This window comes from Lactuca saligna, chromosome 8, assembly GCF_052625555.1.
Source record: "Lactuca saligna cultivar CGN05327 chromosome 8, ASM5262555v1, whole genome shotgun sequence".
NCBI classification, from domain to species: Eukaryota; Viridiplantae; Streptophyta; class Magnoliopsida; order Asterales; family Asteraceae; genus Lactuca; species Lactuca saligna.
The window spans coordinates 20,285,375-20,310,120 of record NC_136424.1 but is presented as its reverse complement, the minus strand read 5'-3'; the positions used below and the strand labels follow the sequence as shown (position 1 = coordinate 20,310,120).

The 24,746-nt window shown below is 40.0% G+C and overlaps 1 pseudogene; it reads left to right on the top strand.

The window, feature by feature from the left end:
- Window positions 1-1,712: 1,712 nt before the first annotated feature.
- On the top strand, window positions 1,713-24,105 carry LOC145009459 (large ribosomal subunit protein uL2mz, N-terminal part-like; annotated as a pseudogene).
- The last annotated feature ends 641 nt before the right edge of the window (window positions 24,106-24,746 follow it).

The following is a 24,746-nucleotide window of genomic DNA, read 5'->3' as shown; positions in this document are numbered from 1 at the left end:
GCCCATGACACTTAGATGTTAGAAGATGGGGCAACCCATGGCATTTCAAGGATAGAGTATGAGGGTAGCCCATGTCACTTGGATGTCAGACCATAGGGGTAGCGCATGGGATTTTAGGTAAAAGACCACGGGGGTAGCCCATGAAAAATGTATGCATGGTATGTGGTATTTTGGGGAACTCACTAAGCTTTGCACTTACATTTTAGTTTATGTTTTATGTACATCATGTACTAAGGAAAAGGGCCAGACATGATGACACAACATCCCCTAGAGTTTTCCGCATTGGCAATGAATCATATTCCTCTGATGTTTAAATGATATATTCACTTTGATCGATTTTGGAAAAACTCGATTGTATGATTTATCGTTTAAAAAAACTACCTTGGATTTTTGGGACATTGCATATTTTCTCCAATTATTTTCCAAGCCTTAAGAAAACTTCATGAATTCAAATCTAAGTGTAATTTATGTTTTAGATTGACAATCAGGGATCACGAGTAAAAATCTGGGATCTCATGTAAGCATCATGGATGCTTATAAGTTGAAGATCCTAAAAAGGATGCTCATCAATTGAAGATACTAATTATTGATGCTTATACAATCTACCTCAAGGATAAAGGTTCCAGAAGTGTCTACATGGAAGATGATGATTATTTGACACCTCTCATGGGCCTAAGGATTAATAGGCTTGGCTTATTAGGGTTTTAGGTTTGATCCCTAGTCTATGAATATGGTTTCATGCTAGTCATTTGTTAAGGTCTTCAATGTCTTTTATATCCTTAGTGAGTAGGTTGAATCTTTTTTGGTTGTACTTGTAATCACTTTTTGAGAACTTTGTGAGTAAGAATACTCCCCTCCTATCTGTGGATGTTGGTCAACTTGACTAAACCACATCAATATTGTGTTTTCGTGTGCTTTTAGTTTCGTGTGTTATCCGAATTACTTTCTTACAAGGTTCAATATAGGTTGACAAGTGGCACCAAATATATTCTGATTTTTAACAAGTGACGTCTGCTTTCGCTAACCCAAATCCAAAAAAAATTTAAAGTAGTACAACTGATTTGTAGAATAATTATGATGATGTTGTACCTTATATAAATGAATGAATTTCTTAATTGAATGAACAACATCCTCACATGAAAAAAAGAGCTTACAAAGGTGTTGTACCTTATATGAAAGATGGTGTAGTACATTATCAAGGTGTTGTACCTTAAATGAAGGATATTGCTGTAAATTATTGTAGTTTGTTATTAGTAATCAGTATTTTTAAATTTTAGATTGGAGAAAATAAAAAACGTGTTTATTGATTTAAATAAGTAGTTTTTGTAAGTTGGCTTCATCTAATTTAGTTAAAATTGTTCTATTATGATAACAAATTTACTGTATAGTTTGTTATTGTTAATAAGAATTTATTAATTTTTTGGGGGAGAAAATAAGGAAGTGTTTGATAAACATATGTAGTTTTTATAAGTTGTTTGGTTCTAATTTATTGAAAACACTCGTCCGTATAATACATAATTTATTGTTTTACTTATACTTTAATCATCAAATTAATCGTGTGTATGTGTGTGTTTGTGTGTGTGTGTGTGTGTGTATATATATATATATGTATATAGAAAAAAAACTTTGAGAAAATCTTTTCACAAGTGATTATTCATATATAAATATGGCAGTTAGTGTTGGTGGTGGCAAGGATAGTGGTGACAATAGCAATGGTTGTAGTGTTGATGTTGGTTGCAGTGGCAGTGGTATTTGTGGTGGTGGTTGAGGATATGGTGGTTGTAGAGGTGGCAGAGGTGCTGGTGATGACAGCGGCGGTTGTGGTGGTAGTGGTGGTGATGATGTCGGTTGGTGGCGAAGGTGTTGGTGATGATGATGGAAAATGAAAGAAAGAGCAAGAAGCATGTTCTCGAGTTTCATTTAAGTCATCAAAGGAAAAGAATGAGAAGGAAATGAAAAGAAAATTTGTAACATCGCAAAGATTAAGGTCGAATTTTCACTTTCGAAACCAATCCAAAAACCCTAAGTGTTTACAAAACCTAGTTTCCAAAATTCATAACACAAATCGGGGTATTCCGAAATCAAATTAACAACCCGAAAGAATGTACATGATGAAGCCTTCACCTTGACCCTATCATCTGATGTATCTGAAACCATAAAATTAAATTATAAGCCAAAGCTTAGTGAGTTTCCCCAAAATACCACACACAACCCAACATATAACAACATGCATGCATGATCCTTCAGCATGACTGGACCACCTCGTAGGGCCTATAACCTATCTGGACTGCTCTCAGGGCCTTCGACTTGACTGGACCGTCTGGGAGTTCCTACAGCCTATCTAGACAGCCCTGGGTATCTTGGCCTTCATCAAGAAGAAGTACCACTTCATCCCAATAAAACAATAACATGTCGACATATACGGTAAAATTCAATAGCCAGCAAATACATGTAATCATATAAATCTACGAGTCTAACATATATCCAACATAACATCATCCTATATACCAGGATACAAAACTTACTGGGTTGGCATTAGTGCCTTTGACCCACAATTATAGTGAGGAAAACTCACCTGAGTCACAAAGTCAACTAAAAACTAGCTTAGTGTCGTGCTGACAACAACTAACAACTCTCTTTGCCAAAGATAGGTGTTAAACACCTCTTACTAATCCATACAAGGTAAACCCTAATTCTACCTTCTAAAAATAGAAGTTTAACCAAAAGTCAACCCATATTAAAAGTTAATTGTTAAAGTCAACAACCAATGTACGTTGACTTTAGTCAACTTCCGCGTTGTGGTTTTTCTTGGCCACATCGTGGTCCTCATGCGATCAAACAGATGGGAAGTTCCCAGTTGTCACGCAATGAAAACTTATGTCCATGTTGTGGGAGCTGAGATTCCAACAACTTAATGGATTAAGCTAGTTTCTTCGATTCCAAGAGCTTTAAAGCTCAGATCTGGTCCACTCTATGGTCTAAATGAATAAAGTTTCCAACTTTATCCATTAAGACACCGAAAGAGATTAAGATCTCCAGCCCTAGGTCCAAATAAAACTAAATACGAAAATGTCTTAACCATTAAGCCCTTAATCTGAAATGTCCTTAACCCAACCACTCCAGAAGGGTTTTCTAATATGAGATTTATCATAAAGGCGGAAGCTTTATGGACATGCATACCAATGCATGTCTAGAATCCATTTTAGTTCAAAATGGGCTAAAAATGACCAAAACTATTGTAAGATCAATAACTCTCAACCAAAACCTAAATCTACAATATATGTTGCTCATGGGATTCAGGAGAGTCATAAAGTTGCCAAATTTATGAGTTCCTTCCTTCCAAAATTTCTCAAGCATGAACAACATGGGAAAATATTCAAGATCTAACCACTTTAAGCCATAAAGCAAGGAACTTTGACACTTACAAAGGTCAAGAGATGCCCATCTTCACTTTAGCCAAGAAACACCCTAATCCTTTCCAATGCCTCTTTTTTCTTCCGAAGCAACCAAGGTCACCAAAATGGACTCACAACTGTCAAGGAGGAATTAGGATTAGGGTTTCTGAAACATGAGGGTGATGGAGGCTGATAAGGAACCCTAAAAATGACTTAGAGGTGTTTAAATATGAAGGAAACCTTAAAAGAAATATGTGCTTGGGCCAGGACAGCTATTATGCCATAGAAAGCTTTGGTCATGTCGTGATGATCCAATAACACATGCGATCCATTATATAATAGCCACGCTGTGACACTCTGTGGCCACGTCGTGGCATAAAATTTATTCCAAAACTTAATCTTTGGTCCTTGATAAAAGTAATCTTAACCAATTTGGAATATAGGTGTTATAATTATCCCCTACGCAAATTTGATTTCATCCTCCAAATCGCTCTCTACTAACCCCATGCTATTTGGACAATCCTTTCAGAATCCCAATCTGAACTAAGAAGTCGACTCATACAGGCAATTTCCTTCCCATACTACAATCAAAACCCAATCTTTGTGAAACTCACATGAAGTGACTAATAATGAATCATTGACCCACTACCTTTAACCAATGAAGAATAAGCATCACTATTATGCTCGAAATTAGGAAATCAATTACCTTTTCTGACTCCCGCGCATGCAAAACCATCACAAAACGAAATCAATATGACTTCACTTCGCAACCCGAACCATATGGAACCCTTCCGACCTTGAATTATCATGTTGATACCACTAGAAAATAGAACCTCTAGCTATTCACTGCTATTGAACCCTCCACTTGAAAACAAAGGTGACTCCTAAAATGAGTCTCAACTAAATAACCATAGTAGTGGAACACAAACAACATCAACATATTCCAAAAATTCCCTTTAGCCACTTCGAAATCAAGGCATCTTATAAATAGAACTCAATAGACCACTCGGAAACCCACAACTGCCGACAAACAATCCAATAACTTGAAAATACTCAATCACAACAACTATCTTTCTCACACTAACTGTAAGACCCAACTTCCAGTGACAACCAGACAACCGAGAACTCTCAAAACTACAACCACAAACCAACTCCACCAATAAACTTCCTGGAACCGGGAACCCATCGGTTCTAAGCTTCAGAAACCATACTCTAAGACTGATTATTGTACCTACCCCTAGTTCATAACTACAAACACCACTAAAAAATGAAGAAAGAATACTCTAAACATACCGATCATGAATTTCAACCAATCCCAAATCCATAAGTTGTGCCAAAAAATATTAAATACACACTTGACTTCCTAAAAAATCATCACCAACCCACTACTCCCACAAGCATAAAGATGGACCATCCAAGAATTTCACGTTTCATCCAAATCCCTCATCATCTCAGGAGTACATCTACCTAACAAATTAATCGAGACATTTGAAATGAACTCCAGGACTCAAGATTCCATAACAAATACTCAACATTGGTAACCAAACTCCTAATAAACAGCCTGCAAGCAAACAGGGTTCATAATGAAATCACTCCGCAAGTGACTTTTGATGCTCAACTATTACTCCCAACAACCTTTAACTCCCCACATGATCCAAACCAGCTTGTCATTGATTCTCCCGAGTCCCAACAATGAGCTAACACCCAAACATGACAAGAAGAAAACGATAAGAGATCTAAGAGTCTCAATCAAATGACTACCAGGTCCCACGCATATGAATCATACAGCCACTAGTTCATGATATATTGTCACAACTTCTAACCAGTAAAAGATAATCTTACGACACTATTTCGATCATGCCGTCATCCCATCACTTGCCGGAATACTCATGACCAACGCCATAGGGGCCTAAAGATACTCAACCATCAATCCATTGACTTGTAGGAAACCAATCAACATCCCTCTCAATGCTAATCGAACACAACATGGGCTATACCCTTCTATCACACACAATTCCTTTCATAGTATAGGCTACTAGTAATGCAAAATTAGACGAAAACATAGTCGTACACAACCAACGAATAAGTTTGGTGGTTGCACTCTTGTTCTAACTCTAAGGGTAAAAAGCAATTAACAAAACATGACAATAATTCGAGCCAAGTTTTCTCCTGCTATCTTACTTAGCCTACATCCCTAAGGGAAACACACAACCAACCCTAGATCTATTGCACTCCTTGTACTTCACAACCTTACCCATATGGTGTCGTACCAACAGATCTAACCGAAATGATGGACCTTAACAGTTAATAGAAACATCCTTATGAATGGTCAAAACGAAAATCCTACACCTTGATTGAAGCTGAAAAGATCCTACCAATACACAACTAGCTCAATTAAACATCCAAAGTTATCAGAAACGTTGTCAAAACCCTAGTCGGGTCAATCCAGATACTAGCCTTGCTAACATGACATGCCAAAATTGGATTCTACGCAGATCCAAAGCCAAACATAAAAACTATACAACATTGCCCCAACATCCAAACTTCCAGTAACCAAGGACATCTGCAAAACTCGAGCCTGCTACGAACAATAATTCCACAACCAACCATTGTGGTTACCCATACCAAAAAACCAAAATCTACAATGTGTAGATTTTGACAATAGGTTGATGCATCCATTGAACTCCAAATGATACAGCTTGAAACTTCCGAAGAACCTCTACTATTGATGATGAACAAAAAGAATAATGACCGAGATTGAATGAAAACCAATCGATTTATCCAATACAATAATGGAAAAAGCCTATGACGAACTAAACATACCAAACTCTGAAACTGATTGACCGATCAAAAACTGCTCATCCTAGACTATATATATCAATATATGCAACAAGATGACAAATCCCTCAACAATCGTACTCAACCTGAGCAACCCAAATGCCTCGTGACCTATTCCTTGATGTACCCCAAAGGAACCACTAGTTACAATGAGCTCCTTGTCCAACAACTTCTTACCACAAAGACGACTCTTTCATTTCTAAACACATACATATGATGGCAACTTCCTTTGCACCCCCGTCTTAACTAAATCTTGAACCAAAGTTTCGCATACCCGAACCGAAAATCCTTATGACCCATTCTTCTCAAACTATAACTAGAACATATTGATAATCCTCCAAGGAGAATATCAACCTCCCCCCCCCCCCTTAGGGTTCAAACTACCACAAAAGGTCATTGCAAGTAGACCAAAACTCAAATCGGCTTACCTAGATACAAAGCATCCTTGACCCTTATAATGTATAACACAATGCAAGATGATCTTCCAGATAAAGACCAAGAAAAATCAAAGAGATTCCATATCTCAGATGGAGACCTCGGGAACTCCGCAATCATTACTTCCTATATTATCAAGAACCCATGCAGATACACAAGCCATAACTCTATCTGTCCATTCATAACACCAACTTCCTATCTAGAAACAAACTGACTACCACACTCCTCGCCTGCAAATCCACAACCCTTAATTCATCATGAGAATCATTCATAAATACAAAAGACATCATTCACAAAGTCGGGATACATCAAAGACAGTAAAAGTTGTTACTCCCGATTCAGTTCCCTGATCACCTGAAACCATCAACTAGCACCTGACCTGCCTATATCTAAAGAAATCAGACCCTTGATCTCATTTCAAGTCGACCATACTACAAGAATCCTCTTGTGCATTACCATACTGCCATAGTACCACCAAAAACCACAACCATCTAGCCTAATGTTGGGTCTACATCCCAACTCTGAAAATCACATGTTTGTTCTCTCTCTCTCTCTCTCTCTCTCTCTTTTTCTCTCTCTCCTATGAATAGGAAAGCTAGAGGAACATAGCCCACCTGTAGATAGGGACATTCCAGTCCATTTACCAATCACTCAGCCGTTGGATACAATCCTCGGGCCTATCATAATAATCGATTTTTTCTTGAGTCTTGCGACTTAACGGACATTACCTCGAGTAAGGCCCATGATACCTCAAAATCAATGAACTCACCTAGGTATGCACCATCCAAACCTATCCTGAAAAGACCACTAAGGCCCAAACTGTAACATCCCAAAATAGGACCTAGAAACTTTTGTTTAATAATTACTAAAAACATCATGTTAATATCATAAAATAAAACTCGTATGTCAATATCTCAAAACCATAGCAAAGTATCACGAGAAAACTGTATCAAGACTATATCAAATCACATCTATGAAAAACTAAAAGAACTCCCAGGATAAACAGAAGTTGTGGTGTCTGCGATGCCATCAACCCGAGCTCTTCCCTTTACTTGCGGAAGTACCTGAAACCAAAACTGAAACTGTAAGCACAAAGCTTAGTAAGCTACCACATACCATACAATAACATATAAACACATATTGGGCCTTGCCCACTGTATCGGACCGAAGTCCAGAAACTTCATCGGACCGAAGTCCGGAACTGACTGGGACCTGGTCCCCTGCATCGGACCGAAGTCCGGAACTAACTGCATCGGACCAAAGTCCGGAACTAACTGCGACCTTGTCCCCTGCATCGGACCGAAGTTCGGAACTAACTACATCAGACCGAAGTCCGAAAACTAATTGAGCATAACATAGCATAGCATAAACATATCAACTAGCATGAACATATAATCTGCATACTGCATCGGGCTGTAGCGCAGAACACATAACACATAAATCCTGTTTGAGCCACGAAGGTATCAAACATACTAAAAATTGCATCGGACCGCAGTCCGGAAACTACTACTAGCTAAACGGATCGGCATTGTGGCCTTAGACCCGTTCTTACTGGAAGGAAACTCACCTCGTACACTGGCTGCTAAATGAACTGCTCTTGAAACCATCTGGTGCTGCTCCGGTATCACCCCGGCTACAATTTCCATAAATACACTCAATCAATTACTGATAACTGTACTAATGGTAAAATGACTATTTTACCCCTGGTCAAAGTCATCCTCCTGGTCAAAGTCAACCTCCAGTTGACCGGACTCGCCGAGTCTGAGGAACTACTCGCCGAGTTCTGTCGTGCAGACTCCATACAACTACATTCGAATCCGCTCTATGGTTCCTAACTCATAGATCTGAAATCTTGGAACCATCTAAACACGTAAATTTGCTAACTTTACGTGTAACTACGAAGGAATGAAACCATCCTACTCAAACACAACTTTACTTGAGAAAACTCATCCGACTCGCCGAGTTGCTCATACAACTCGTCGAGTTCTAAGGCAAACTTCATCCGACTCGCCGAGTTGTTCTTCCAACTCGTTGAGTTGACTACTAACTTCATATAACTCGCCGAGTTGCCCTAGGGACTTGCTGAGTTCATAGAGTCCTTTTTCCATACAGGTCCGATCTGAGCCATGCAGCTGCTCCAAATCATGGATCTAAACTTCTAGGGCATGTTTTTCACGTAAAGTTGCGAACTTTACGTGCAAGCATGGCTTTAAAGGTTTCATATGACCAAAATAATCTCTTAATGAGGTTCTAGGCTCAATAGGGACTTTAATCACAACCACAACCGAAACTTTATACTTCTAGCATGCCATGAGTGTCCAGATCTGAGGTATAACCCAACCACAAGGCCTAATCATAAGGGATTTGGGGTTTTTGGGCTTAGAAACCACAAATTAGGGACAACATAGATCTATATGATCAATAAGAAAGGTATAGAATTTAATACCAGAAAAGATGACCAATAGAGTGTGTATTCTGGATCTACTTCCTCTTCCTTGAACTCTCCAACTTTCTCCATCTCCTTCTTACTCCAAAGATACCTTCACAAGCAATAAACACACACACTCACTAAGAAAACGGCTAGGGTTTGTTAGTTGATGCTCTGGAGGTGAAAGTGACGAGTTTGGGCGCATAAGAGGGTTTAAATAGGTGCAAAACCCTAAAATTAGGGTTTCCTCCAGACAGGCAAACTCATCGAGTCCAGCGTGTGGACTCGCCGAGTAACCGGATAAATACGCGTGCTCATTCTGTGTCTACTCGATGAGTCAGGAAACGGACTAGTCGAGTTCCTCACAAAGGAATAAACTTATTTAAATACATACCGGGAATGGGGTGCTACAACTCTCTCCCATTTGCCTTAGACTTCATCCTCGAAGTCTACTGCTGCTAAATCTTGGAACAACTCTGGATAGTGCTCCCTCATCTCTTCATCTGCCTCCCACATCCACTCAGACCCCTTCTGGTGCTGCCACTGCACCTTCACCAACTGAACCACCTTGTTCCTCAAGGTCTTTGACTTCCGGTCCAAAATCGCAACCGGTCTCTTAATGTAATTCAGGCTGCTATCAACCTAAATATCTTCCAAGGGTACTACTGATGTCTCATCTACCAAGCACTTCCTTAACTGAGAAACATGGAAAGTGTTATGGATCTGGCTGAGATCTGCCGGAAGATCCAACCGATAAGCAACCCGACCCACCCGGGCTAAAACCCTAAAAGGACCGATGAACTTGGGGGCCAACTTGCCCCTCTTCCGAAACCTGATAACACCTTTCCAGGGTGATACCTTCAGGACGACCTTATCGCCCAGCTGGAAATCCAAGTCTGAATGCCTCCTATCGGTGTAGCTCTTCTGCCGACTTTAAGCAGTCTGCAGTCTACTACGAACCTGCTGGATCAACTCTGTCATCTTGAGCACCACTTCGGTGCTCCCAATGACTTGCTGACCGACCTCGCCCCAACAAATCGGGGTCCTGCACTTCCTCCCATAGAGCATCTTGAAAGGAGGTCGATCAATACTCGGATGGTAACTATTGTTATACGAAAATTCCGCTAGCAGAAGATACGTATCCCAACTGCCACTAAAGTCTAGGACACATGCCCGCAGCATGTCCTCGAGAGTCTGAATCGTTCTCTCGCTCTGTCCGTCCGTCTGAGGATGGAAAGCGGTGCTAAAAAGGAGACGAGTACCCATCTCATCGTGAAACCGCTTCCAGAATCTGGAAGTAAAACGGACATCTCGGTCTGACACCACTGAAACAAGCACTCCATGTTGTGCCACCACCTCTCACACATATATATCGGCTAGCTTCTCAGCCGATATGATCTCCTGGATTGGTATAAAATGGGCACTCTTCGTCAATCGATCCACTATAACCCAAATTGAATCCACTCCACGTGTGGTCCTGGGAAGCTTAGTAATGAAATCTATAGTGATATCCTCCCATTTCCATACTGGTATGTCCAATGGCTGCATCTTTCCGTGAGGCCCCTGGTGCTCCGCCTTAACCTTCCTGCAGGTCAGGCATCTTTCCACATACCAGGCGACATCCCGCTTCATGCAGGGCCACCAATAGTCTGGTCGAAGATCCCTATACATCTTCGTTACCCTTGGATGGATTGAAAATCGAGACTTATGGGCCTCATCCATCAACACCTGCCGTACTCTGCCCCAGTACGGTACCCATACCCTCCTATGAAGGGTCAACAATCCTCGGCTATCGTAGTCAAAAGAAGCTACTCGGACCACAATCCTCTCATACTTCTTCCTCTCTTCCTTAAGGCCCTCGGCCTGCGCCTCTTTGATTTGCTCCAATAATGGAGTAATTACCGTCATCCTCAAACAAATGCCTCCGATCAGGGCCGCCACTGCCTTGCAGCTCAGAGCGTCGCTCAACATGTAGGCCTTCCCTGGGTGATAAATGATCTCACAATCATAATCCTTCAACACATCTAACCATCACCTCTGCCTCATATTAAGATTCGGTTGATCCATGAGGTACCTCAAACTCTTGTGATCCGTGTAAATAGTACAACGGACCCCATAGAGGTAATGTCTCCAAATCTTGAGGGCAAACACCACTGCCCACAACTCCAAATCATGCGTATGATAGTTAGCCTCGTGAGGCTTCAACTGTCTCGAGGCGTAGGCTATCACACAGCCTCGTTGCATCAACACTGCTCCCATACCTGTGATCGAGGCATCACAGTATACTACGAAATCCTCTACTCCTTCTGGCAAGGTAAGAATCGATGCCTCGCACAATCTCTGCCTGAGAGTCTCAAACGCCACCTGTTGCTCAGGCCCCCAATGAAACACCACTGACTTCTTGGTCAGTCGGGTGAGCGGTACTGCTATCGTGGAGAAATCCTGGATGAATCTCCTGTAATATCCTGCCAAACCTAGGAAGCTCCGAATCTCGGATGGAGATCTCGGGACCTCCCACTACATCACGGCCTCTATCTTGGCCGGATCTACCAAAATACCCTTCTGGTTGACGAGATATCCAAGGAATTGCACCTCGCGCAACTAGAACTCGCACTTGGAGAACTTTGCGAAAAGTCTCTCCCCCCTCAAAATCTCTAGCACCTCTCTCATACGCTCCTCGTGCTGCTCCTGAGTCTTGGAATACACCAAGATATCATCTATGAATACTATTATAGAACAATCCAGCATCGTCCTGCACACACGGTTCATGAGATCCATGAATGTTGCTGGAGCGTTGGTGAGCCCAAACGGCATCACCACGAAATCATAATGACCATACCAGGTTCTGAAAGCAGTCTTCTGCACATCCTCGCCTCTGAATCGCATTTGATGATACCCGGAGCGTAAATCAATCTTGGAAAACCAAGACGCTCCCTGCAGTTGATCAAAGAAATCATCTATCCTCGGAAGTGGGTAACGGTTCTTCACCGTTACCTTATTCAGCTCCCGGTAATCTATACACATACGGTGCGACCTATCCTTTTTCTTTACAAACAAAATCGGTGCACCCTAGGGCGAACTGCTCGGCCTGATAAAACCCTTGTCTAGCAGCTCTTGTAGCTGCGTAGATAAATCATGCGTCTCCACGGGAGCCAACTGATACGGTGCCCTGGCTATCGGAGCCGCACCAGGGATTAGGTCAATCCCGAACTCAACCTACCTCTCAAGAGGTATCCCCAAAAAATCCTCAGGAAATACATTCGGGTAGTCCCGTACCACCGGAACATCATCAACTGTCGCCTTACCCTTCTCCCGGGCATCTAGAACATAGGCAACATAACCGACACAACCCTGCTGAAAATAACGCCTCACTCTCACTGCTGAACACAGAATCGGTTCACGCTGTGGCCTCTCACCCTGAATCACCAACTCTCCCCCACTGGGAGTGCAAACTCTCACTAACTGCAGCTTACAATCTATCACCGCCCCATTGGGGCTCAGCCAATCCATGCCTATTATAACCTTGTTCCCTCGTAGGGGAATAGGGACCAAGTCCACCGAAACCCGCTCATCGAATAACTGTAGAGAACATCCTCTATGTACCCTTGCGACCCTAACGGTCCTATCAGCTTCTATCTCAACCTCAAGTGAACAATCTAGCTCTCCAGGAGCTCTACTGAACCTCTTGATAAGCGTAAGAGAGACGAATGATCGGGTAGCCCCGAATCAAACAATATTGTAGCTGAAATGTCATTCACTGAGAACGGCCCTATACAAAACATATAACCATAAGAAACACTCAATAATAACTACATAGATAAGGGAAAAATACATACCCATCACCACGTCAGGACTCGCTCGTGCCTCCTCTACTGTCAGCTGAAAAGCCGTACTCTTTGCCACCGGCGTCTCAGCTCAGCCCTGACGGCCATCTATAATCCTCAAAGTAGCAGGAGCAGGTGCTGACACCTTTCTTGCAGCAGCTAAACTCGGACACTGGGACTTTTTACGTACCCTCTGATTGCAATGGAAGCAAATCGGATCTGATGCCGCAACGGTGGCAGTAGTGGCTGTACAATCTCTGCTCATATGCCCAGTCCAACCGCACTTGTAGCAGCCGGCACTCCCTGCGTTGCACGCCCCATCGTGCAATCTCCCACACTTGCCACACCAAGCGTGGCTCTGCTGACTCCTAGCTCTGTGATCGGAACCCTTGGGCTTTTTGCCCGTACTCCCTGTACCTGGAGCCGCCTCCGGCTTCCTCTTTCTCTCCATCTCAAGGTCAATATCTCTCTCTCTCTCTCTCGCCCTAGCAATCATGTCATCCAGCGTTTTACAGCTGGACCGGCTCACAAACTGGCGGATATCACTCCGAAGCATCTCATGATAACGATCCTTCTTCATTTCCTCATCAGCCGCGTACTGAGGAACAAGAAGATCCCTCTCCCTAAACTTGGCGGTAATCTCCGCCACTGTCTCTGTAGTCTGGGTAAGATCCTGAAACTCGCGTGCTAACTGCTGCACCTCAATAACCGGTGCGAACTCGGCTCTGAATCTGGTAGTAAAGTCTGCCCAGGTCATGGCATCCAAGGCGTCATCATCCCCGATGGCATGACCAATCTCCTCCCACCAATCTCGTGCCCTGTCCTTCAGAAGACAGGACGCCAATCTGACCTTATCCCCCTCGGGACATCTGCTAGTGCGGAAGGCGTTGGCCACGTCTGCCAACCATCTGGTGCTCGCTATGGGGTCCCGTGCCCCATGATAATCCAGTGCCCCGCATGCCCGGAACTCCCTAAAAGTAAGCGTGTGCGACCCCATCATGGTCGCCACCTTAGCACGGAAGGTGCTCAACCTCTCGTCCATCATCTCTAAGATACCCTCCTTGATCGAACCGAAGATCACAGGAGTCTGCTCAAGTATGGTGCGAGTAATATCTGAAGAGAGAAACTCCCTAGTCTACTCATCCAACTGCCCAGCCTCCGGGCCTGATCCTGATCCCCCTTCGTCACCTGAACTGCCGACTGCTGGTCTAGGGCGTAATACCACCATTCTGAAATACAACATAATAAATGTCAGGAAAACGGATATATCTCGAGGAATCACTACTACCACAAGTTTCCTGGTCTCATCTCAGCTTTCCTTGATTCGAGTACGGATCCTCTGCTTCCGGTAGTACGGGCCCATACTACCTTCCACATTTATCCGTACTTTCCTCAAGTACTGCCTTGACTCCACCAAGTCACTATTACTGCTAATGATCTCTGTTACTCCCATCCTACGCTTGCCCGAGGGAATTCTCTGACTATACCCGATCCAGTCCTCAGCTGTTGAAAGCCTCCTTGTGATGCCAATTAGCCATCACCTGAATATCATCACATGCGGCGAGGCTCAGATAATCCTTCAAGTAAAAGTCTCGTCCCTACAACGGTTAGACTCAGACAAGAGCTGCACAATAGGGCTAAGTCTAGCACTCTGAGATTATTCAACCCTGTTCACATGTGATGTGACGCATTCACCTAATGGCTAACTCCTATCACTTAGAGTCCCACAAAGCACAAAGCAAGTAGCATTCAAACATAGGAGACTACTCAAGCAATTCTATCCTCATAACGGGAAACTGTACTAGCATACAATGCTAAGCTCATGTTATCAGGCATAACCTAAATAGGCTATCCTACTGCTAACTACTCAATGTTAGCATGCAATCTTATAAGGCTAAAACACATAAAATAGACATATAAGGCATCCTCATAGATCCTTAGTCCTATACTAGCATGCTATTCTACTGATACTGAAACTGAAACTCAACATTAACTGATACATACTGTTGTATGGGTAATTTAGGAGTACTTACTTGAGCTCGGCTGATCGCATGCACCACACCCTTTTTTCTTTTCAAAGTTCTTGTCTTTCTAAAATTCTTTTTACTTTTCTAAAACTCTTTTCTTTCGAAAAATATTTTACCATTTCCTTAGTTTGAGTTCATACACACCCGGAAGTGTGCCCGAATCCCTCAAACCAAGGCTTTGATACCAACTTGTAACATCCCAAAATACAACCCATAAATTTTTGTTTAATAATTACTAAAAACATCATGTTAATATCATAAAATAAACCTCGTACGTCAATATCTCAAAACCATAGCAAAGTATCACGAGAAAACTGTATCAAGACTGTATCAAATCACATCTATGAAAAACTAAAACAACTCCCAGGACAAACTGAAGTTGTGGTGTGTGCGATGCAATCAACCCGAGCTCTTCCCTTTACTTGCGGAAGTACCTGAAACCAAAACTAAAACTGTAAGCACAAAGCTTAGTGGGCTCCCCCAAGCTACCACATACCATACAATAACATATAAACACATATTGGGACTTGCCCACTGTATCGAACCGAAGTCCAGAAACTGCATCAGACCGAAGTCCGAAACTGACTGGGACCTTGTCCCCTGCATCGGACTGAAGTTCGGAACTAACTGCATCAGACCAAAGTCCGGAACTAACTGGGACTTTGTCCCCTGCATCAGACCGAAGTCTGGAACTAACTGCATCGGACCGAAGTCCGGAAACTAACTGAGCATAACATAGCATAGCATAAACATATCAACTAGCATGAACACATAAACTGCATATTGCATCGGGATGTAGCTCGGAACACATAACACATAAATCATGTTTGAGCCACGAAGGCATCAAACATACTAAAAACTGCATCGGACCGAAGTTCGAAAACTACTACTAGCTAAACGGGCCGACATTATGGCCTTAGACCCGTTCCTACTGGAAGGAAACTCACCTCGTCACTGGCTGCTAAATGAACTGCTCTGGAAACTGTCTGTTTCTGCTCTGGTATCTCCCCAACTATAATTTCCATAAATACACTCAATCAATTACTGATAACTGTACTGAGGGTAAAATGACTATTTTACCCCTAGTCAAAGTCAACCTCCAGTTGACCGGACTCGCCGAGTCCAAGGAACTACTCACCGAGTTCTGTCATGCAGACTCCATACAACTACATTCGAATCCGCTCTATGGTTCCTAACTTGTAGATCTGAAATCTTGGAACCATCTGAACACGTAAAGTTGCTAACTTTACGTGTAACTACGAAGGAATGAAGCCATCCTACTCAAACACAACTTTACTTGAGAAAACTCATCCGACTCGCCGAGTTGCTCATACAACTCGTCGAGTTCTAAGGCAAACTTCATCCGACTCGCCGAGTTGTTCTCCCAACTCGTCAAGTCGACGGCTAACTTCATATAACTTATCGAGCTGCCCTGGGGAATCGCCGAGTTCATACAATCCTTTTTCCATACAGGTCCGATCTGAGCCATGCAGCTGCTCCAAATCATGGATCTAAACTTCTAGGGCATGTTTTTCACGTAAAGTTGCGAACTTTACGTGCATGCATGGCTTTAAAGGCTTCATATGACCAAAATAAGCTCTTAATGACGTTCTAGGCTCAATATGGACTTTAATCACAACCACATCCGAAACTTTATACTTCTAGCATGCCATGAGTGTCCAGATCTGAGGTATAACCCAACCACAAGGCTTAATCATAAGGGATTTGGGGGTTTTGGGCTTAGAAACCACAAATTAGGGACAACATAGATCTATATGATCAATAAGAAAGGTATAGAATTTAATACCAGAAAAGATGACCAATAGAGTGTGTATTCTGGATCTACTTCCTCTTCCTTGAACTCTCCAACTTTCTCCTTCTCCTTATTACTCCAAAGATGCCTTCACAAGCAATAAACACACACTCACTAAGAAAACGGCTAAGGTTTGTTAGTTGATGCTCTGGAGGTGAAAGAGACGAGTTTGGGCGCATAAGAGGGTTTAAATAGGTGCAAAACCCTAAAATTAGGGTTTCCTCCAGACAGGAAAACTCGTCGAGTCCAGCGTGTGGACTCGTCGAGTAACCGGATAAATACGCGTGCGCATTCTGTGTCTACTCGATGAGTCATGCAACGGACTAGTCGAGTTCCTCACAAAGGAATAAACTTATTTAAATGCATACCGGGAATGGGGCGCTACACAAACAATCACCAGACCCAACCTCAACCTGAACAACCATAATGAAAATATCGACACATACGGAAACACTGTCACGAATCAAGCTTATCAAACCACGCTATCTACCCTCAACCAGATCCTTAGAATCCTTGTGACCTCCCTCAATCCGAGTATGGATCTTATTCTTCTAGTAGTACGGTCCCAATCCTAATTTTAACACATATCTATACTTTCCTCAAGAAGCGTCCTGAGTCCCTAAATCACCTGCTCATAATAATACTCCTAATACCCACTAAACAACATAGAAACAAAACTAAATCACTTCCTAGGATCCCCACCTCACCCTGCCATCAGCTACCAGAAAACCCCTTTTAATGTCAGCTAACCACTTCATGAATACACTTACATGAAACGAAACATAAATCATCTTTTGAGTAAAAGACCCAACCCTACAACGGTTAGACTCAAACGAGAGTTGTGCAATAGGGCCAAATTAATCATTCAAAAATTATTTAAACTTTGCAACACATAATTTAACATATTCATTTAATATTTAACACACATCAATATGTGACCCACAAAGTACAAAGCAAGCAACATTTGAGTTGTGAAACTGTCTGGCACTAAGACACCATAAAATCAGGTAGATCCTTATGCGCAAATTTCGAACCACTAGGCCTAAGCATCAAGGATACACATACATCATGCATCTACTCTCTCAATTGTGGCTAATCATTCCTCATGATATCCTGCTATAAACTATACTCACTCATGGAACTTCCACCAACCCTATAGCCACTTGTACATGCTAATCATACATAACGCTAGATTCTATAGACAATCGAATACTTGACTCTACCTTAAGCCCTCAACCATTCTCTGACTATAAAATATTGGTTATGTACAACTATGATGCATACACTAAGGAACTATAGTAATGATGTCAATTCCATCTAACATACAACAAATTCTCCTAGGCTATCAGGCATCATGTATCAAACAATTCTATCATGCAATTCCTGAAGATCCATAACCTACTACTAGCATGTTTTTCTATCAGAATCGTCATAAGTAAATAATAGTGTGGGTAACTTCGGGTACACTTTCCTACTCCGGCTGATCATACACATCCCATCCTTCCTCTTTAACTTTTGAAAACCTTTTTGAAAATTTTTACAGATCCTTAGTTTGAGTCCAAATTCACATGTATGCTTATCCAACTCACTCAAACCACATATCTAATACCAACTTGTAATATCCCAAAAATCAAGGTAAAATTTTAATTTCCTAAACCAATCTAAAAACCATAAGTGTTTACAAAACATAATTTCCAAAAGTAATAACACGAATCAAAGTATCCCAAAATCAAATCTCATAAAAACCCAGGAGAATATGCATGATCAAACTTTTGCTTTGACCCTATCATCTGATGTACCTGAAACCATAACATCAAATTGTATGCCAATGCTTAGTTAGTTCCCCTAAAGCACCACGCACAACTAAACAGATAACAACATGCATGCATGACCATTCAACATGATTGTACCACCTCGCATGGCCTACCACCTATCTGGACCACTCTTTGGGCCTTTGGCTTGACTGGACCACCTCGCAGGTCATACATCCTATCAGAACCGCCCTAGGTATCTTGGCCTTCAACACAAAGAAGGGCCATCTCAATCCAAGAAAACAATAAGATGTCGACGTATACATTAACACTCAATAGCCAACAAATATAGGTAATCATACAGACCTATGAGTATAACATATATACAGTATAAAATCATAATATAGTGCTGTGCCATTGGTGCCTTTGACCGACAAGTATAGTGAGAAAAACTCACCTGAATCACAAAGCCGACTAAAACCCAACTTAACATCACGCCAACCACAACTAACAGCTCTTTCTCCTAAACATGCATGTTAAACAACTCCTAACAACCCATATAAGGTAAACCCTAAGTCTAACTTCGAAAATTAGAAATTTAACCAAAAGTCAAACCATACTAAAAGTCAACGGCCAATGTTGACTTCAACCGCCATGTCGTGGCCTTCCTTGGACACATCGTGGCCCACATGCGATCAAATATACAAGAAATTCCCAGCCTTCATACTTTGGTGACCTATAGCTACGATGTGGGAGCTGAGATTTTAACAACTTAACGGATTAAGCTATTTTCTCCGATTCGAAGAGCTCCAAAGCTCAGATCTGGTCCATGATATGTTTAAAATGGATAAGGCTTCAAACATTAACCATTAAGACACCCAAAGAGATTAAGATCTCCAACCCTACGTTTAAATAAAGCCAATACCACAATATCTTAACCATTAAGCCCTTAATCTAAAAATTCCATTAACCCAACCACTCCAAAAGGATTTTCTAATACCACTTATATCATAAAGGTGGAAGCTTTATATACATGCATACCAATACATGTCTAGAATCCTTTTTAGGTCAACATGGACCAAAATGACCAAAAGGGGAAGTTTTCTTATTTCTTATTTTTTTCTTTCTTTCTCTTTTCTTTTATTTATTTATTTATATGTGATTACTTTTGCTTGTACTTGATTAGAATGCACACCATTTTAAGCCTTGAAGCAATTCACCACATGAGTTGTAATAATGTTAGGCTTCATTTAGGAACCTTATTGAGAGTTTACGGCCAGGAGTTTACTCCCTTGGGCTGTAAAATCCAACATATATGGTCTTTTGACCATAAACTTCCATGAGAGGTCTTGCACTCCTTTGTTGCAACCCATTAGCCTCCTAGCACTTGACCAAACTGTTTACCTCGCATTAGAATGTTAATACATGTTCAATTAGTGTTTTAATCACTAATTGTTTATATACATATGTCTTCATATGTAATTAGGATCATTGTGTGTGTCTAAAGTCTTCACTTGACACCAAGAACTTGTCCGATCCTTCCTTACGATACAGTTCGTTCAATTCCAATCACTTACTACAAGTGAGTTCATACCCCTTAATCAATGTTTTAACTGTTTTTAAATGTTTTATGGGTGGGGGGGATACAAGTAGAATTATGCTAGTTACTATATCAATCACATATGATTATTAAGCAACATTCAAATGATTGGCTGCTCATTAGCCATTTTACCAAACAGTTTCCTTCAAATGATTTTCATAAACATTTTATATGATTAAAACTCCTTATTAAGTTGTACACTTTACTCTGTACGCTTCATTTCAAACTTATTTATATTTGTGTTTCAAACAAATGTTCTTTTATACTTAAACTGTTTTATCAAACCCACGCTTTCAAACCGTTTTATAGATTGACATCAAGTCGATCTTTTCTTAGATAATAATTATGTTCAAAGGTTTTACAAAACTTACTTTATGCTTTTATATTATAAATTGCATGCCTATATATGTATATTTATATGAGGAATGTTTAAAGGACTTAGGAAGGTTATCCACCCTATTTCCTTTTCGCGCTTGAGATGTGGTCTTGTGGGATATCGGGTACCCATCCAAAGGTTGTTTAAATATTAATTATATATCATGTGTACATATATAGTCATAAAGGTCCTTCCAGTTCAGCCAATGCCCTTAGGTAGCAAGGGTATACATCCATGTTCATACGTACCAGTTTAATTATTAGTAAGCTACAATATGGGTAGTTTAGGAAGATACTAGAACCATTAATAGAACGCGATATAATACAATGAGTCAGTTCATTCATGAGTCAATACTTGCTAGATAGAGAAAGAACACACATTACAGCTAGCACACGCAAAACATTAAAGCACATTACTTTAGATTTACATTGATACATTTACATAGAGATCCTATTATAAGCATAATTATATAAGCAATGTTTAAAGGACTTAGGAAGGTTATCCACCCTATTTCCTTTTTGCGCTTGAGATGTGGTCTGGTGGGATATCTGGTACCCGTCCAAAGGTCGTTTAAAAATTAGTTATATATCATGTGTACATATATGGACATAATAGTTCCTTTTAGTTAGTTCAGTACCTTTGAGTAGTAAAGGCATACGTTCATATACTTTTACATGATTACGCTTACATAAGTACATATACATGAATACGTTAACAAAATTGTGATCCACTGTATCGGAGCATGCCTTCAATTTCATGGCCCGAGTTGTAGCCAGAGTCTCTTGGAGGGAGAGCGTGAGTTTGCGTATAGATATATACTGGGTTGACTATCCTACACCTTGCTGCTAGCTACAGCCGGACCTGCAGGTCTGCGGGTGCCAAACGTCATTTCTTTTTATGACCTACATTTGTCGTTGTTATCCAGTCGATAGTATGGTACAATTAATCACATGATACCTTAATATAAATCCCGTTTAAGGTAGTTAGTACAATAGTAGTTCTTATAGCACTACATTACAGTACTACATTAATTTTCCTTTTTACATATACTTAGTGATCTTTTCACTTAAACATTAAATGTAAAAACTATACTTTGTTAATGATAGTTACACTTGGGAAAATTACACAATTTTACAAGAAACGAACATTTAGAACAGTTAAGTCTTGGTAGAAGGCTACATTCATAGCAGTTAGGTCTTGGTAGAAGACACCCTCATATACTAGTAGGAATCATAGGGATTTCTATGGTTTTTCAAAAGTTTACAGTTGTTTTACAAACATTTTCATACTTACAGTTCATTTACATTTACAAATACTTACATTTCAAATACATACAACTATTTACACACAAAATAACACACTAAAATACTTATGATCTCACCAGCTTTAAAGCTGATACTCTCTTTCAAAATTACTTGTATCCTCAGGTCATCAATAGACAGGTACCGATGCAAGGTTTAGAGAAGATGGAGCTCGTTCAAGAGTCATCTTTCTTTTGATTTATACTTTAGTGTCTATTATAATTTGTCAGAACACACTTGTATAATAATTACATTATCAATGCAATGGATGATGTTGTTCCTTGTTTACTACTTTTCATTGTTGTGATACTGTACATGACGTCCTCCGCCCCAGAACGTTTCCGCCGTTCTTGGTTTTGGGGTATGAGACCAACCTCGCCCACTCACTGTATCTGTATCTGATCGTCGTCGCTGCCACCTACTGTGCTCTCGCAACACTTTTTTGGTGACAAGAAGCCACCACGCTCTCTCTTTATCCCCTTTGTCCTCTACACTCGCACCACTCACTTGAGATTACTTCGAGGATTAGCAGCTTTCAGATGAGATCCAAGCACTCTATCAACCGTAAGTTTTTTTTTAATGCAAATTCGAAGTTGATATTGTCATGTTCAAGAGAAATGAATCTGAAAAAAGGGCTCAATAAAGATTGAATTTGATGTCGGAATTAATGTGCAAATACAAATTCTTTGTTCCAGTTTTGATGTCAAACCTCGCTCTTTCAAATTATTAGATGTTCGAGTGTCGTCTGCGTGTTTCTAGCCTCAAAACCCACGTCTGTATAAGGTCAAAATGCTTAAGGGTATCGGTAGTCACCCAAGGCAAAGTTCTGTTTTTGAGGTTTCAGCTTTGCTGGGATATTGGTTCTCTCAGAGTGTTAATTTTGTGATAGTAATGCCGAAAACACGTGTTTTATGAATTACTGATGAAACATGTGACTTTTTGAATTTGTTTGCTTGTTGCTCTTCTTGTTGAACACTAACTTCAATTTTACAATAAGAAACAACATTTTTGACATCAAAAGTGAAGCTTTCTTTGGCATTCCTAGAACCTAGTATACTCTTTTAAATAAAAAGAGTTGATTTTGTTCATGTACATTTCAGTAAACACTTATTTGTACATGTAAAAATGCAAATATATTGAAAGAATGAATCATATGCTGATAAAGTAAAAAGAAATTTGTATTTAAAGCTGCATATTTTCAATTCAAGAGGATAATCAGTACCAGAGAGATGTCATTTCCAGCTTTCTTAATTTGATTGTAGAGATGTGGTGCTTAGGATTTGAACATTACTGATTATATTGTTATCTGAAATTCATCTATGATTTATCCAAACAAAAACAATTTTACTGACTTTATCTTATTCCTACAGGTGCTCAAAATGTGAGCTCTAAAAGCCCACTTAGGCAATTCGTTACAGGTAAAGACAAGTCAGCAGGTAGAAATTCAAAGGGTCGTATCACAATTTTCCATAGAGGGGGAGGGGCAAAACGATCACAAAGAACAATTCACCTAAAATGCAACACTTCATCAGTAGGTGTAGTTGAACGAATCGAATACGACCCAAATCTCACTTCACGGATCGCAATGGTCAGATGGGTCGAAGGGGCAACCGTTGACCGCCCTAAAAAAGTCAACTCCCTCCAAAAAAAACTTCACCCCACCACTAAGATCCTACCCTCCATCTCCATCAAAGGTTAGTTTTCATTCTCTTCAATTCCCGGAATGTTAGATGACAAAAAGATGGAATCTTTAATGCCTAAAATAGATCATGTAGCGGTTGCACTTTCAAAAGGTAGTAGGACCTTGAGTAGTCAAAGTCAAAGTTAAACAAGGACCCACATGAGAAATGTTAAGGATGTTTTCTTATCTGCTTTTTCATCTTCAAATGGGAAAAAAGACATGATGCTCCTTCTTCGTTTGTGAAAGTGTTGGGTGTTCCAAGAATGGCGGTGGCAGGGGCAAAACCGGATTTTTTTTCCAAGAATAAAAGATGATGTGAAAGAGAATGAAAGTATGTTGCTTAATGAGGTAAAAAGGTGGGATAAGGATAGTGTTGTGTGGGGGCATAAGATGAAACGAAAAGCAGTTGATTTTTGGGGGAGTTTGAGACAAAGGGGGATTTTAGGGGTTGTTAATGAGTCAGAGTCAAAGTCAAAGGTGGGAGAAAGTGAAAAGGTGGAAAAAGATGCGAAATTTAGAGTGGATCGAGCTCCTGTGGGTTATATATTGTCTACCAAAGTGTCGATTTATTTGTTACCTAAGTATCGGTTTATCTGTTACTTGTCTGTTGTGACAAAAAAACAACATAAATCATAATTATACTTAAAAAAACAAATATTTAATTGGGTTTGTAATCAAGAGTGTACATTTATATATTATTATTTTAACATTTGCACAATTTGACATAATCGAATTTGTAATCAAGAGTGTACATTTATATATTATTATTTTAATTATATTAATAATTGTTTATATTTAGTAAACTATTTGTGCAAAAAAATTAATCGTCTCTACAATTTAATTTTTGAATAAAATATTTGCACCTGACGCTTGGCGTGAGTAAACGGCTAATATATATATATATATATATATATATATATATATATATATATATATATATATATATATATATATATATATATATATATATATATATATGAAGGGTTATTCTAAATGCACGAAAAAAAAAATTCTATATATACTTTTGTCAGTCATTTGTCATCGATTCAATTTCGTTTTTAATATATTTTATCACTTTTCATTTAATGCCCCTTATTTTTTGTTAAAGTAATAAAATTTACCTTCCACTTTTCATTTATAGTTTTTATTTTGCTGTTTTGTTTATTAATTTATTTTATTAACTAAACTTAATTTTTGTATATATAAAATAAAACACATGGTAATTATTATTATTTTCAACATTGTTTGTTTTTAATGATTGAGAATTTTAAAGTGTT